Source organism: Nerophis lumbriciformis, linkage group LG01 (genome assembly GCF_033978685.3).
Source record: "Nerophis lumbriciformis linkage group LG01, RoL_Nlum_v2.1, whole genome shotgun sequence".
NCBI lineage: Eukaryota > Metazoa > Chordata > Actinopteri > Syngnathiformes > Syngnathidae > Nerophis > Nerophis lumbriciformis.
Window position 1 is genome coordinate 47,343,959 of NC_084548.2, and position 14,530 is coordinate 47,358,488.

Below are 14,530 nucleotides of genomic sequence, written 5' to 3' on the forward strand. Positions count from 1 at the left end.
GAATGTTTTAAAAAAACATTTTTATTGAACAACAAACATACAGGGCAGCATGGTGGAAGAGGGGTTAGTGCGTCTGCCTCACAATACAAAGATCCTGAGTAGTCGTGAGTTCAATCCCGGCCTCGGGATCTTTCTGTATGGAGTTTGCATGTTCTCCCCGTGACTGCGTGGGTTCCCTCCGGGTACTCCGGCTTCCTCCCACCTCCAAAGACATGCACCTGGGGATAGGTTGATTGGCAACACTAAATTGGCCCTAGTGTGTGAATGTGAGTGTGAATGTTGTCTGTCTATCTGTGTTGGCCCTGCGATGAGGTGGCTACTTGTCCAGGGTGTACCCCGCCTTCCGCCCGATTGTAGCTGAGATAGGCTCCAGCGCCCCCCGCGACCCCAAAGGTAATAAGCGGTAGAAAATGGATGGATGGAACAAGCATACATTTATAATGCACACAGGTGTACAAACTATTGTCATTAGTGGTAACGATTGGAGCAACATCTCTGCAGGTGTAGAAAGGAGCTTCTCCTGTTTAAAGCGGCTCAATCCAAAAACATGCACCTGGGGATAGGTTGATTGGCAACACTAAATTGGTCCTAGTGTGTGAATGTGAGTGTGAATGTTGTCTGTCTATCTGTGTTGGCCCTGCGATGAGGTGGCGACTTGTCCAGGGTCAAGTGGTAGAAAATGGATGGATGGATAGAAATCTTACACCCGCAACACCATGGGCCAAGGCCGTTTAAGCAGCCTCGCTCTGCTGACCATTGAGAGGACACTTGTCAAATCCCTGGAAAAGACGCCTTCTTGGTACGACAGGGTCACAGATCACTTTCCTAAAAAAAGAACAGAGGGTAGAATTTACATATAAATAAACCAACACATTTTGTGATGACCGAAAGGACAAGATCACGGGTACAAGCGGCCGAAATGAGTTTCCTCCGCCGGTTGGCGGGGCTCTCCCTTAGAGATAGGGTGAGAAGCTCTGCCATCCGGGAGGAGCTCAAAGTAAAGCCGCTGCTCCTCCACATCGAGAGGAGCCAGATGAGGTGGTTCGGGCATCTGGTCAGGATGCCACCCGAACGCCTCCCTAGGGAGGTGTTTAGGGCACGTCCGACCGGTAGGAGGCCGCGGGGAAGACCCAGGACACGTTGGGAAGACTATGTCTCCCGGCTGGCCTGGGAACGCCTCGGGGTCCCACAGGAAGAGCTGGACGAAGTGGCTGGGGAGAGGGAAGTCTGGGCTTCCCTGCTTAGGCTGCTGCCCCCGCGACCCGACCTCGGATAAGCGGAAGAAGATGGATGGATGGATGGCATTTTGTGATGTAGGCCGAAATTGAGCTTCCCCTCCTTGAGAGACCAGCATCCGCCACTGGTGGAGAATGACGACAAAGAAAACAAACCGGCTTGTCTTACACAGCATTGAGTCTGCACTATAGTGAAAAACACAGTTGCCTTATTCCTTCACACCTGGTGACCAACGTTAAAAACTGCATCATGTCTCATAGTGTGAGCTTTCACTTTGCGGCTCGCTCACCCCCACCCCTCTCACATTAACAGAGGAGGAGGAGGGGGCGAGGGGGTCACAACACCTGCTGTCTTCATTGCACATTCATAGTCTTGATGGACTGCTCGGACAAAGAAAGTGAACAAAACAGGACTCGGGAGTTGTTTGTGTTTTGGACCGAGAGCACCACAGGTGTCAATACTGGGAGTGAAAGACATCATCAGTGGAAATGTGAGTTGTGACAGTGAAGGATAACTGAAATATTCTCACTGGCTGCAAAGATCAACTTGAGCGCCCGGCCTGAAAGGAAGGGAACAAACACAATAGAAAAGCCCCCCCCTTACCTCAGCCCCTCTTTTATCTATCCAAGACCCGTGGGCACTCTGCCAACTTTGAGTCTTAAGAATTAATTCAAAGAAAGCCGAAGAATGGACCTTGTTTAAAAAAAGGCCGAACCGCCATTCTCTTCTTTTCCCCCTAACATTTCCCACGTGAAGCCGAGGATTTCTGCATGATGTTTTCTCTGACATTACAGGCAAGAGGAGACGGGGGTGGGGAGGGTTGAGGAATTGCCATTCACGTAACGTTTCTCCAGATTTGTGGTTAGAGAGCATTAGGAGTGGGTGATCTCCTTTCACCCTCTCTCTCCTGGTTTTCATTGGGCTTTTACTCCCTCCTGCTTGCATAGTAACTCCTCCCCCCTCCGCTACCCATTGTCTCTCCATACAGTACCAAGCTGAGGGGATGCCATTCCGGCTCCAGTGAGGGACGCAGGAGAAGGAGGTAAGGGTCTTATTTCCATCATAAGAATGCATGGACAGAACATCGGAAGTGTTTCATTCCATACTGGAAAAACCAAACCATTGATGCATTTGGGGGGAGGGGGGGCTTGTCTGCCAGTGGAAGGTGCTTTTGTGTCAGAGTGCAGCATGGGATAAGAAATCAGGTGGCGCCCCTTTTAATCTTTAGATTCAGTTAACTGTGAGGTGTGAGTCATTTGCCGTGTTCTTTTCATCTCTTTTTTTCTTATGCTTTACCTGCAGACAAAATGTTTGATATGTGATGCAAAACATCTGGCAAGAGCCGATTGTCTCAATTGGCTCCCAGCAGAGAGGGAGCATGTATGATGTTGGGGATTAGAGCTAATCCATCCCTGTGGCTAACAGTCACCTTCTTGTCTGGACAGAGGCTGTCACGGGGGTTTGTGTAATTTATGCTGAGATATGCATCAACACAAGCTCACTGGGGCCTTTTGGAAGTGGCCTTCCATGAATAAACAACTTTGCTCGATCAGTGTGGCACATTTTCTCTCAGAGGTCGGCTGAATGTCCCGTGTGAGGTTGCAGCAAAATCAATCTAACTCTGTCTAAAAACAAAAAAGGTATAACTTTAGTATGGGGAACATATTCACCATTAATTGGTTTCTTATTAAAGTAACAAAGACTTTATTTAAAGTTATTTGGACACTAGGGGAACATATAAGGGCTAGGGTTAGGGTTACTAATAAGCAATAATTCTGAGGTTATTGAGGGAAGACTCTTAGTTAATGGCTTACTGGTTGTATAGTAAGGCCATGCAGAATAAGGCATTAATAAGTACTTAATAATGACTAATTAAGAGCCAATATGTTACTAATAAGCAACTAATTAATGGTAAATATGTGTTCCCCATACTAAAGTGTTACCCAAAAAAATATTTGACTTTAACCATTTTTATGATTATTACCCGAAACTGGCAAATATCACAAATTATGTAGGAATGATTTGTTTTTTTGCTTCCTTCCCATGCTGTGTTTGCCAGTTTGTAACAGGTGCATATAAAGAGGAAGATAGTGGGACTGCAAAGTTGCAGTGGAGTACAGGAAGCCCTGTGTGCATGTTCAGAAAAAAGGCAGGCTTTCTCAAAGGGGCTTTTGTTGTTTGACTTGGAGACAAGAATCACACACTGACAAATACCTGGCCTCTCAGTGCCTCAAATACCTCTGTTGCACTTGATACAATGTCAATAAATGCCTCCTCTGTCCTCCATAGTAGCCTGTTTCCTCTCCGCACACAGCACTTTTCCTTGTTTGTACAAGGGCTACTGTGCTAGCCTATGTACACATCTGCATGAGCAGATCTGGCCTTCATGGCTGGAGTCAATGAAAATGGTCCAAAAGAATGTGCCTGACACTTCAGATAGTCTAATAAAGCAACCATGCTGTTTTATTAATGGCTTATTAGGTCATGCCTGTTGTATGAATCCTGTGTTTTGATAGCAGCCTGTTGCTGAACTATTTAAAATTAGTATTTAACAATATATATATATATATATATATATATATATATATATATATATATATATATATATATATATATATATATATATATATATATATATATATATATATATATATCCAACCAGCCATTTTCTACCGCTTGTCCCTTTTGGGGTCGCGGGGGGTGCTGGATATATATATATATATATATATATATAATATATATATATATATATATATAAATATATTATATATATATATATATATATATAATATATTATATATATATATATATATATATATATATATATATATATATATATATATATATATATATATATATATATATATATATATATATATATATATATATAGTAACATACAATGAATGAAAAACACAATGAATTTGACTTGGTAGACTGTGCTATATATACATATTTATATATTTATTTTTATTTTGTACACATTTATGTTCTGCTAAATTATGTTATGTTAATGAAGACAGGCTTTGCAGTTCTGATAAAACTACAACCACTGTGTTTGGTTGCATTTAATTTAGCACTGCCATAGTTCAGAAGTTTGGGTCATTTTTTACTGTTAAAACATTTAAAGTCATAGTTCCAATCATTTTTGACCGGACCACACTGTGTCAGTTTAAGCTTGACACGATTTGTATCATGCAAATTGATGGTGTGATTTACCGTAATGCAAAGTTAATTCATGGTGAACTATTTGACTGCTGGGTAGACATTTTGCACAGCTGCTACAAGGGAAGGAACCCAAAGTGGAACTCTGTTTCTTTCTCTCCTTCGTTGACTGAATGTTGATTGCCCTGTTGGTTTCAAAATCCTTTCTGCCTTGTGCACACTGGTGCCTCCAAAGATATATATATATATATATATATATATATATATATATATATATATATATATATATATATATATATATATATATATATATATATATATATATATATATATGTATGTGTGGGAAAAAAATCACAAGACTATTTCATCTCTACAGGCCTGTTTCATGAGGGGGGGTACCCTCAATCGTCAGGAGATTTTAATGGGAGCATTCGCATACCATGGTTTATATAGGGCACAGAGTGGGTGGGTACAGGCTGGCCTAGGGGCGTGGTGATTGGCTCATGTGTTACCTAGGAGGTGTTTCCGTCTATGGCGGCATGTTGTTACAATTTCGCTGCGCGTGTTGAGGGATGACAGGTCTGGACGGTAAATAATAAACAGTTTCTCTTTCAAGCATAGGTTGCATCTTTTATTACCACTATTGTAAGGTGTGCTGGATGCAAGAATTTGCCATGTTATTGAATATTCAACATTATTGTCTTTGAGGTCCCAAATGTGTTTGCTGAGTTCTGTGGTATTTCGCAGGTTTTTGTTCCTGAAAGAAGCCTTGTGATTGTTCCATCTGGTTTTGAATTCTCCCTCGGTTAATCCTACATATGTGTCGGATGTGTTAATGGAACAAAAACCTGCGAAATACCACAGAACTCAGCAAACACATTTGGGACCTCAAAGACAATAATGTTGAATATTCAATAACATGGCAAATTCTTGCATCCAGCACACCTTACAATAGTGGTAATAAAAGATGCAACCTATGCTTGAAAGAGAAACTGTTTATTATTTACCGTCCAGACCTGTCATCCCTCAACAAGCGCAGCGAAATTGTAACAACATGCCGCCATAGACGGAAACACCTCCTAGGTAACACATGAGCCAATCACCACGCCCCTAGGCCAGCCTGTACCCACCCACTCTGTGCCCTATATAAACCATGGTATGCGAATGCTCCCATTAAAATCTCCTGACGATTGAGGGTACCCCCCCTCATGAAACAGGCCTGTAGAGATGAAATAGTCTTGTGATTTTTTCCCACACATACATATATTGCGCTCTACTACGGTATCGAGCACTATTTTTTGGATAACCTTATTAAGATATATATATATATATATATATGTATAGAGATAGGCTCCAGCACCATGGATCAATCCATGGATGGAATATATATATATATATATATATATATATACATACATTTTCTACCGCTTGTCCTTTACGGGGTCGTGGGGGTGCTGGAGCCTATCTCAGTTCATAATGAAAAAATATTACTAATTAATCATGATTAATCACAGGTTATTACTTACTTGCATAACCTAAATTAACTTGAAAAAGAGCACAATATTTGGACACAAAGGCATTTTTTTCTGTCAGAATGTCATACAGGAATTTGTTTTAAAGGGGTGACATTATGATTTTTTTCCTACATTTAAAATCCTTCCTTGTGGTTTACATCACATGTAAGAGTGGTTCTTTGGTCAAAATGTTGTATAAATTATATTTTACAGACCGTCTTCAAGACACTTTCTGACCGTCTCTTCAGGATGCGCCGTTTTGTGAACGGTCTTATATACTTCGCTCCACTTCGACAGCAGTTTTTTCCCTGTCAGCAATGTTGCAGTTGTTTTTAGGGCTTATCGTGTGTTCTGAAATATATAAGTTTGAGATATATGCTACTTTGTATTAGAAATGGCAACAGCGAAGGCTGCATGTGCATGTACGAGCCAGTCTTCCCCACAACAAGAGTGTAGAGAAGAAGAAGGAACTTTGGACTACAATGGTGTACACTCAAAGCTCTTAGGGTAGATTTCTATCATTTACGGAGATATCCACTGACATCACCAATAGGAAAAATGTCACCATTTGGGCAAACACGTAAGGAAAGTTAGTTTTGGATAATAGTTGCCCTTTAAATGTTTTATCTGAATGCACATTATTTATTTGTTCAAAACTTGGCAACAAATTAATCTAAAGTCTATTTTGAAGTGAAGTCTACCGGCAGCGACCCCACCAGTCACTCATCTTTGCACAGACATGTGCATTGACGTGGTCACCGACCATAAAACAACACACGCTAACTTTCAGGTAACCATCCACGGTTAAGGTTATTGAGCCTGTGCGATCAATACAAATTCTGTGACTAATCTGCATGTTTACATGATTAATGTGGTATTTTTTGGGGGATTAACCACATGACTTCACTTTAGTTATTTTTGACAGTCTGAATATAATAGTTTAAAAACTGCTATTTCTAGGACAGTTTTGTTCTGCTCCCCAGGGCTTTTGAAGAATACTTACAGTTACTGTGTTTAATTATTCATGCGGATGTAAGTTTTAAATCCTGAAGCTGCCCCTTATTTTACCTCTTTTTGCTTCCAAGCTCCCCCTGCAGCATTTCTCAACGTGTTGTTAAAATGAGCCCACGACTGTGTCATATGGCTTTCTATTCCTATGTGAGTTCCCTCTAGCATGTCATGTAGGATCTAAAGCCATTGGACACACAGTGGACAGTCAACAGAGGGTCACATTGTCTTGTATATACTATTCTTGCTCATTTAAACTGTAGTAAATGTATTAGCATGCATATTATTCTATATTTAAAAAAAGCCTTCAGCATTACCATAACACTTTAAAACTTCATGCAGATGTCTCTGAGAGAAATCAATCACTTCCAGCAGCTTTTTCAGGGCATTGAATCCAGGACAGCTCGAGTCTAGTCAAACTGCAGCTGTCCTATCTAGTCTTTGAGCATGAACTGATGAAGCCTACTTGGAGATGCGAAACGTCTTCTAAGACAACCTGAACGGCCCAGTTTCATACAATTAGCCAGATGAATAAAAACATTCACAGGCTCCAGTCTGCAAATTTGAATGACACAGTATACATTGTGCATATTTTAGAAGTTGTTCTGCGGAGGAGAATTCCTCAGAACCAAGGCTCAATTACAAACATTCATAATTTTACAGCTATGATTTTAATTACACAAACTCAGCCAGGTTGATGGACTGAAGCAAGAGAAATTATTTATTTTTAAATTCAGGTACTGTGTTAATATGTGAAAAGTTGAATCTGACTGAATTGAAAATTAGTCTAGATACCGTATTTTCTGGACTATAAAGCACTACTTTCCCCCCATGCTTTGAACCCTACGGCTTATAAAACTGTGTGACTAATTTATGGATTCTTCTTTGCTAACGACCATAACGTTTTGTATTGAACAAACAGTTTTAATTGAACATAGACGGTGACATTTAAAAGGTGTGTTATTGTTTGTGCTATGGCGCCATATTTTTGGACGCGTTTGCCCACCACAGGTGCTGCTGGTTGAAAATGTACTTCCTGTTTCCTTCCTTGAACCGGAAGTATTCGTCCATAGCGGTTCTGCTCGAAAGGATTCTTCATTTATCACGACAAGCAACGTTTGTAAGTTTTACAGTATAACTAAAACAATTCATACTAACTAAACCTTCCCATGTGGGATGTCTGTAGGAGTGTTTAGTGCATATTTGTATGTGCAATCAAGCTAGTGTCATTAGCGTTAGCAAATATGCTAACATGTTTACAAGTGTCTGTGTTAGTAGTATTAACTTACAATGGCATTCTTTTTGTATTGTTTCAGTTTTCTAAACGTCACCGTAGAGTTATTGAGTCTGTTTAGCTGATTGGAGAGCGAGCTTCCAGCCATTGGGTCCATGTCGATGACTTCTGTTTTGTTTAATCACCATTTGGAAACAATTAAGGTATGTAAATAAACATTTACAAAATCTTTCATATTGGTATATTTATGTGGTTTATGGTCCGGTGTGGCTAAAATATCTAAACATATTTATTTCTACTAAAATTTGGTGTGCTTTGGAGCCCGAATAATACGGTAAAATGTAGCGGACATTTTTTGGTGTACATTTTTGCGTACATTTTTTTCCACAGTCACATTTATGATCGCCTTTCTGAGTATTCCTGAACAACTGTTAGTTTTGGAAGGTGGTCCTTTTAGATGCAAATGAACCCCAGCATGCCCTGCCCCTGCACACTGTTGAAATATACAGTATATCTTGAAGACGAAGACATCTCTGCTCTTTTTTTTCATACAGGATCGAAAATAAACTTCATAGCATATCTCACTACATGTTGAACATCGCTGTTATTGTGCAGATCCCACGGTTAGATTAAAATCATATTTTACCCACATCTTTTTATGAGGTAAGCAAAATACCGCTCGATCAAAACCTATTCTAGCTCCCTGTATGTACACTGATGTTACACAGACAACCGTTTATAAATAAATAAACCATTATGACATTGATAAATTGTCACCTACAGCTTTCTCTTGTGGTCAACACAACAGAGCGGTAATGTCGGAATGGTGTCGTCTTTCAGCAACAGGTTAGCACAGGGGTGTCCAAACTGCAAAATCAAAACACGGGGGGGGGGGCCATTTTAAAATTTTTCATTTTCAAAACAAATACAATATATACTGTCGATTTTTTTTAACCTTCAGGGCTGCCCTTAAGTCTGGCCCCAGGGACCTGTAAGGGTCTCAGTCATAAAAATTCTAAAAATAAGTCTCATATCGTTTTTGATATTTTTTTTATTGACTTTTACTTCAGGTCTACAGATATGAATGTTTTATTTTTTATGTCCTTTTTCTTAAAGCTCCGTTTTTCATGGCAATAACACAAACTATGCAATATTTTCCCCAAAACAATTCTCCAAGTGGAATATTTAATGTAAAACAATTAGAGCTTTAAATGTCAATAATTCATAACACCAATGATATTTCATTATTATTTTTTGAGCAATGACAGTTTAAAAAAAAAATCCCACTAAAATTGTTGGAGATCCAAAAGGGCCCCACTCATAAAACTGTTAAAAATAAGTTGTTCGATGTTTTACTTTCAACATGTAAATCTCTAGATCATGTTCAAATGTATTAAGTTTTTATCATTTTTTCATATATTTTTGTTAGTTTATTTTATGACCTTTTTGTCAAAGAAGACTTTGCTTTTAATGGCAAACAAACAGAATATGCAATATTTTCCCCAAAAAATATTTCAAAGTGGAATATTTGATGTGAAGTAATCAGAGCCTTGAATAGGTCAATAATTCATAACAACATTGATTTTGATTTGTTATTCTTTTTTTAAGCAATGACAGCTTTAAAGGAAACAAAACAGTCTGCTTGGCAGCTTTGTTTTATTAGAGTCAACATTGCAACTTTTTCTTATTACATTTCACCTGTTTGCTCTTTTATTCCACATTGTTGTATATATATTTTTTTAGTATTTGTAGAATGTGCCGTGGGCTGTTAACAAAATACAGATGCGGGCCGCAAATGGCCCTGGGCCACACTTTGGAAATCCCTTGTTTGGTGGTTAATGCAACTTCGTATAGGTTCTGTGTAATAAGTCGTGGACAAATACACACAGAAGTATTTATTTTATTGACATCAGAGAATTCGGGAGTGCATTGGACAAGCCGAAACTAGGATGCACCCAAAAGTATTCGCACAAGCGAGCAGAAGAGAATATGGGATTAGAATGCCAACATAAGTACCGTATTTTCCGCACCATAAGGCGCCCTGGGTTAAAAGCCGCGCCTTCAATGAACGGCATATTTCAAAACTTTGTCCACCTATAAGCCGCCCGGTGTTGTAAGCCGCATCTAACTGCGCTAAAGGAATGTCAAAAAAACAGTCAGATAGGTCAGTCAAACTTTAATAATATATTAAAAACCAGCGTTCTAACAACTCTGTTCACTCCCAAAATGTACGCAAATGTGCAATCACAAACATACGTATATCAACATGGACAGAGCTGCGTGAAAAAAGCCACCCGGCCTCTTCGCGTAAACTTAAACTTACCTTAACCACTCGCTCATCTTTTCTTCATCCATCCCTTCGAGTTAGCTTTTATGATGACGCCGGCTGGAAAGGTCTCTTTTGGCAAGGTCTTCCTTTTGAATATCACCATGGGTGGAAGTTTCTGGCCATTAGCATGGCAAGCTAGAACCACAGTGAAGGATGACTTCTCATTCCCTGTGGTGCGAATATTCACCGTACGTGCTCCCGTTCCACAGTGCGGTTCACAGGAATATCAGTTGCTGTGAAATAGTAATCCGTGTGCGGATGGAGAGATTGCGTCTTTTCATGAACCGGATCCCTGTCGTTTAGTAGGAGCCATTTTGTGGTCTTTACAGATGTAAACACACAAAGGAAATGAAACGTACGGTGATATCCGCGCGCTTTTTCTTCTTCTACGCGGGCGGGTGGTTGCTTACAGTAGAAGAAGAAGCGCTTCCTGTTCTATGGGGGCGGGTGCTTACCTTGGCGGTTGCTTGCGTAGAAGAAGAAGCGCTTCCTGTTCTACCGGGAAAAAAGATGGCGGCTGTTTACCGAAGTTGCGAGACCGAAACTTTATGAAAATGAATCTTAATATTTATCCATATATAAAGCGCACCGGGTTAAAAGCCGCACTGTCAGCTTTTGAGTAAATTTGTGGTTTTTAGGTGCGGCTAATAGTGCGGAAAATACGGTAAGTCAATTTGGGATGTCACAAATGGCCCACTGTCAAGAAGAAAAATTAAGGCAAAACACAGCGTTCAGAGACATTTAAAACCGCATTCAGGCTTATGCCCATTTGCATGAACCTTATGATTTGATGCTTTGGCAATGTTTAACACGAGTAGCCTACATTGTAACAACATTTATAACTCAGAAAAGAGGACAATATTATAGGTCCTCTTAATGTGCATTTGTGTGTAATTACTGTACCAAACACCAACTGTATTGTACAACACGTGACTGACTGGCTATGTTTATCTATCAGGTCCTGTGACATGCAACTTGTTAAAGTGGGCACTGGCCTCCCCGTGAAGCCTGTTCAACAGCCAGTGGCAGCAACATTAAAGTATCCATTCAAGACTACATTTGTTTTCAGTGTTGGCGAGCAACCCTCACAGTCTTCATTCTTGAAATGACTAAATTCAGGGTATGATGTAAGGAGAAAATCACTAAAGAGTGAAGAAGAATGTGATGCATACTAGATCAATATTTTGTCACCTTTAGATTGCCTGTGTGCTTGTCAGACATCCATATGGACCACTATTACGTTGTCACAGAATATGTTCTAATTATCCATGGACAGGAAAGGGTACCTTTCACATTACCAATATGGTACCAAATCCCGGTACCTGAGAATCGATACCAGTAGTTTTCAGTAATTTTGAGTGTGTGTTTGATAAATGTTGATTGTATAACAATAAAACCATTTTTTAACATTTAACACACAGTATAGTGATTGTGTTGTTCAGTTGTTATCTCTATATTTATTTCACTTTAAGTTCTGAGTCTCATTAACAAGTATTATATAGTAAACTTTGCATGCAGTTGCAATTCCAAGGTATTAGATAGCAGTAGTGTATAGCTACGGTGTGTTGCCTAGCTAGGATATTGTCCTTGCCATTAAGTTAAATCTGCCAGTCTTGTCTTTTGTTGAGTCCTGCAAGGTGTTTATAATGTAAGTATTGTACTTATTACACACCAGTTGTTTGATTGTAACATGCATCATAGTTATAGTTTTCATTATCCAATTTAGAAGTATTAAACTTGCCATGTAAAATTGCTAATGCTAATCAGTAGCATATGACACAGCATCAAGCTAGCATACTTTGGAAAGTGGGGCCTTTCCTTACGTTTAAGCATTTTGCTTTGTTGGCAATTGAAAACTGCAACATTACTTAGAGGTAGTTCGGCTGAGTCTGCTCTGAGTGCTGCTTGAGTGCTTGTTTGCCTGCCAAGTGTTTGAGCCGGACATCTGCAACCGGACGTGACATCACGTGCCCTGAAGGTATCAAATTATGGCAGTTTGATTTTACAAGAATCGATACCCAGCAGTACTGACCGAATTCTATCTATAAAAGTACTGGATTCGGTACCCATCCCTATTTATAACCACAATTCCAAAAAATTACTACCGTATTTTTCGGACTATAAGTCGCAGTTTTTTTCATAGTTTGGCCGAGCTCCAGTGCGACTTATATATATTTTTTTCCTTCTTTATTATGCATTTTCGGCAGGTGCGACTTATATTCCGGTGCGACTTATACTCCGAAAAATACGGTACATCATTTATACCTCATATTTTACAAAGGAAATTAATAAGTTACATTTATGTAGATCACACAGCTATTGTTAGCATTTACCCTTACATGGGAACACAATCCATTTGAGGGGAGAAGAGGAGCACGGTGACCTAGTAAGCCGGTACTTAATATTTCCAGTGCTAAAAGAATAGTGGGTGATTATTTATTATGTTTTCGTGGGTGATTATTTATTATGTTTTCTTGTGCAGATTCTGGGAGATTTGGGAACAAGCTTCCAGGAAATACTTCTAACATCTTGTGAGGTGATTGGTTTGGTTGTTATATTGATGAAAACAGTATTTGTTTTTAAATAAATGTGTTTCCAAATGAGAACTACTGCACTGTACTTGAGTTTTATGTGTTGTGCTTCTTTCTCAAATGGGGCTGTGCTCTCAGAACAAGCCTCATGCTTACCTGCTGTTTTTGTAAATCCTCAGAGTTATTAAACTCTTCCTGTTCACACTGGAATTAGCAGAACATCCCCAGTCAGCCTGTAGTCAGGATTAGGATCATGTCTGGTTGGTCTTATTTTGCTTTTCTGGTGAATTTAAAATATTGTACTATTTCTCTTCGTATGGCTAAACTCTGCCTCACCAACTAAAGTAGTAGGCCATTTTTGGATGAGAATCAATCAATGGTTCGACATTTTCCAACTTCAGCATAGTATTTCATGCTTTTCCTTCTTATTTCACTTGTGGTTTTAGCAGTGTCATTATTTCAGAGAAAATGGGACAAAAAAAAAGATTTAACTGAAAATGAGAAGTCAAAAATTGTGTTAAGTGTACAGGAAGAGGAGACGGCACAGACAGGAGGGATGTCGTTTAAACTCTATTTTTATTTATATATATACACAATATGTATATATATCAATAAATTAAGTGTGACAACTAGTCAAGAATGTTTGTGGTGTTCGACTATGTGTAGGATTTAACTGTAGTGTGTTACCCTTAGTGTTGAGCGAGAGGCGGAAATCCAATAGGGGCAGGGCATGCTCGTAAGTCTGTGAGACAGGCAGGAAGTCAAATGTCCGTGTCCAGGCGGGAGGTCAAGATCCAAAAGGCAGCCAGGGAAGCAGAGGGAACGCGGGAAGACGAGACACACAGCTCGTAACGTGGGAACGAAGGCAGGCTGCAGGGAGGACGACAGAGAGGACACGAGACAATGCAACACGACGGGGAAGAAACAGAGAGAGAATGCATAGAGCTTGACTACGTTCTGGCGCGAGATAGCAGGTCGTGCAGGCTTATGAAGGCAGGTCCTGTGATCAGTGACAGGTGCGCTGCAGTGCAATCTACCTGCAGTGTCCAAAGGTACAAGCTGTCAAGTGCTCAGAGGCATAGACAATGAAACCACACCAGCACCAAGTAAGGCTTATTAGTTAAAGCGACAATATCTGGCCGAGAAATAGCTGTAAAAGAAATCGTGAACATGATATAATTTCAAAGGTTTTATTCTTTGATGAGTTATTTTGATGGAGCGTATTGATGGACCCGTGGCTGGCAAAGCATCAATTTGGATGTACCTTTTCACCGATGTTGGGGTATGCCAGCTGTACTTCGGTGGAAGGTGGGGTACTCCCTGGACAAGTCGCCACCTGATTGCAGGGCCAACACAGATAGACAGATAACATTCACACTCACATTCACACTCAAGGACCAATTTAGTGTCGCCAACCAACCTATCCCCAGGTGCATGTCTTTGGAGGTGGGAGGAAGCCCGAGTCCTTGGAGGGAACCCATGCAGTCACGGGGAGGACATGCAAACTCCACAGGG

The 14,530-nt window shown here is 40.0% G+C and overlaps 1 long non-coding RNA gene across 1 annotated transcript; it reads left to right on the forward strand.

Moving 5' to 3' along the window:
• The first annotated feature begins 2,184 nt into the window (after window positions 1-2,184).
• Window positions 2,185-13,239, forward strand: LOC133622230 (uncharacterized). The gene is made up of 4 exons (XR_009817752.1): window positions 2,185-2,278; window positions 7,933-8,041; window positions 8,238-8,358; window positions 11,443-13,239. It is a non-coding gene; the product is annotated as an uncharacterized lncRNA (long non-coding RNA).
• The last annotated feature ends 1,291 nt before the right edge of the window (window positions 13,240-14,530 follow it).